Raw genomic sequence first — 2,787 nt, 5'->3', positions numbered from 1 at the left:
TTTAGGACCATCCCAGAAAGCCCCACCCAGTTTGCTGTACATACATCCCTTGTCACACTGATGATGATGGAGAATTTACGAAAGTGTTAAAGGAAATGGATAGGTTGAATAAAGAGTTAGCAGATAACGCCGGTCATCAGGGAATATGGGGAAACTTTTTCAATATGTTTGGGTGGTTCTCACCCTGGATGTCTTCCATTATATCGATTGGTGTATGCATTATACTTATGTTATTATTTGGCCCATGTTTGCTACATTTACTAATGCAAAAGATAAATGTGATGATAAACGGACATAATATCGCCATGCTCCATTATATGCATGTAACTAATACTGAAGTTGGTTGAGAAGGCTACATGATCCTTTCAGGATCAAAGTGGGCAATGTGAAATAATTAATGCTTCTCAACAACTTCTCTGGTGATGTAATGTGGAATAATGAAGGCCTCTTTTAAACTTCTTTTGTTGGGTAGCTGCAGCTGCTCCCTGTTCTAAAGGAATGTGTTTTTTTGTCTCTGCTCTCACGTTTCCCACTTATATACCCCCGTATAAGGTAAAGAACTATTTCATTGGTGGGGGTCCAGTGGAATGTGTTTTTTCTGGACCAACAATAAACGTTGAAGAAGGATTTGATACCATTGGGTGTCTGTGTCATTTCTTTCTTCCCACAGCTGAGCCGTATCGAGACGGGGATTGCAGATTAACAAAATTAATTAAATACATTGGATGACAAAAATATCTAACAGCCACTTAACCAATAGCTTGGTGTTTTGTTCACAAGACAGGCACATTGTCCTACTAAGCCACTTAACCAACTGCGTTTACAGTTTGTTTTTTTTGCCAGTGAAAAACAAAAAGGGGTAAATGTCAGTTATAATCTGCAACATAGCCATCACTATGGTTACATCTTATCTGCCAAAGCATGTTAGGATCCATTGGGATTGGAACCCAGGATCTCCTTTTTACAATGCAAATGCTGTGATTATTAAATCCAGATGGAAAAGAGCTGTTGAAACTTGATGTCATGCCAGTGAAAAACACAAAGCTTTATATGACAGCTATCAAATGCAGGACAGCAAAATCTTCTGTTAAATTTTCTTGGCTAAAGCCTGTTAGGCACCACTGGGATTTGAACACAAGGTCTCCTGTTTACAAGACAGGCACATTGTCCTGCTAAACAACTTAAACAACCATGTTTCCAGTTGGGTTTTTTTTGCCAGTGAAAAACAAAAACGGGTAAATGTCAGCTATAAAATGCAAGACAGCCATCACTATGGTTACATCTTATCTGTGTAAGCATGTCAGGAACTGTTGGGATTTGAACAAAGGATTTCCTGTTCACAAGACAGGCACATTGTCCTGCTAAGCCACTTAACCAATAGCTTGGTGTTTTGTTCACAAGATAGGCACATTGTCCTGCTAAGTAACTTAACCAACAGATTGGTGTTTTGCCAATGAATAACTAAATGGCGTAAATGTCAGCTATAATGCAAGATAGCACTCACTATGGTTACATCTTATCTGCCAAAGCCTGTTAGGCACTGCAGGGATTTGAACCCAGGACCTCCTGTTTACAAAACAGGAACTTTCACCAGCTAAGCCACAGCACCAGTTGTTGTTGTTACATGGTGTTGTGCAAGTCAAAAACACAAAGGAGCAAATAAATTACCATAGCATTAACATAAGTATAAACTTGTTTACAAAAGTCTGGTAGGCACTGCTGGGATTTGAACCCAGGATCTCGTGTTTACAAGACAGACGTTATGACTGGCCAGGCCACAGTACCAACTGCTGTTGTAAATTGATGTTGTTCCATTGAAAAACACAAAGGGTTATATGACAGCTATCAAATGCGGGAGAGCAAAAACTTTTGTAATATTTTCTTGGCTAAAGCCTGTTTGGTACTGCTTGGATTTGAACCCAGGATCTCCTGTTTACGAAACAGGCACTTTCACCAGCTAGACCACAGCACAAGCTGTTGATGTTACATGGTGTTGTGCAAGTCAAAAACACAAAGGAGCAAATAAATTACCATAGCATTAACATAAGTATAAACTTGTTTACAAAAGTCCGGTAGGCACTGCTGGAATTTGAACCCAGGATCTCATGTTTACAAGACAGACGTTATGACTGGCCAGGCCACAGTATCAACTGCTGTTGTAAATTGATGTCGTTCCATTGAAAATCAAAAAGGGGCAAATAACAGCTAACAAATACAAGTCAGCATTTACATAAGTTCTAACTTAGAAGTAAAAGCTTACTAGTAAACATTGGGATTAGAACCCAGGATCTCTCATTCACACGTCAGGCACATTGTCCTGCTAAGCCACTTATCCAACTGCGTTTACAGCTTTGTGTTTTGCCAGTGAAAAACAAAAAGCTATATATGCAAGACAGCCATCACTATGGTTACATCTTATCTGCCAAAGTGAACCCATGATCTCCTTTTTATAAGGCAGACCATGTGATTATTCGAGTCAAGTTCTCTCTGCTCCTGATGGTCACAGGCGCTGCCTCGTGTGTCTGGGCCATGATCACACTGAGGCAGCGTTTGTGGATGGTTCCTGTTCTCACTGTGAGAACCTTACCGTGGCAACAATGCGGGCGCGGCTTTCCTTCCTAAAAAGGAACACCATTCCAGCCGCCCCCCGCATTGCTCCTTCTTCCTACGGGATTGAGGATGACCCGGCTGGAAATGGAGGCGATTTGGGGAGGGCAGCGTGCTCGGTTTCACGGGGTACATCCCCACGAACCACCTGCCCCCCCGACAAGCTGGTTGACTTCTGCC

General features: G+C 41.5%; 1 non-coding gene across 1 annotated transcript; it reads right to left on the bottom strand.

Annotated features, from left to right (window-relative positions):
- Nucleotides 1–1,535: 1,535 nt before the first annotated feature.
- On the bottom strand, nt 1,536–1,609 carry trnat-ugu (transfer RNA threonine (anticodon UGU)). The gene has a single exon. It is a non-coding gene; the product is annotated as a tRNA-Thr (tRNA).
- Nucleotides 1,610–2,787: the final 1,178 nt, after the last annotated feature.

The sequence above is a fragment of the Xyrauchen texanus genome, chromosome 38, assembly GCF_025860055.1.
Source record: "Xyrauchen texanus isolate HMW12.3.18 chromosome 38, RBS_HiC_50CHRs, whole genome shotgun sequence".
Lineage (NCBI taxonomy): Eukaryota > Metazoa > Chordata > Actinopteri > Cypriniformes > Catostomidae > Xyrauchen > Xyrauchen texanus.
Note: the sequence above shows the minus strand (reverse complement) of the source record. Positions and strands in the feature narration are given on the sequence as shown.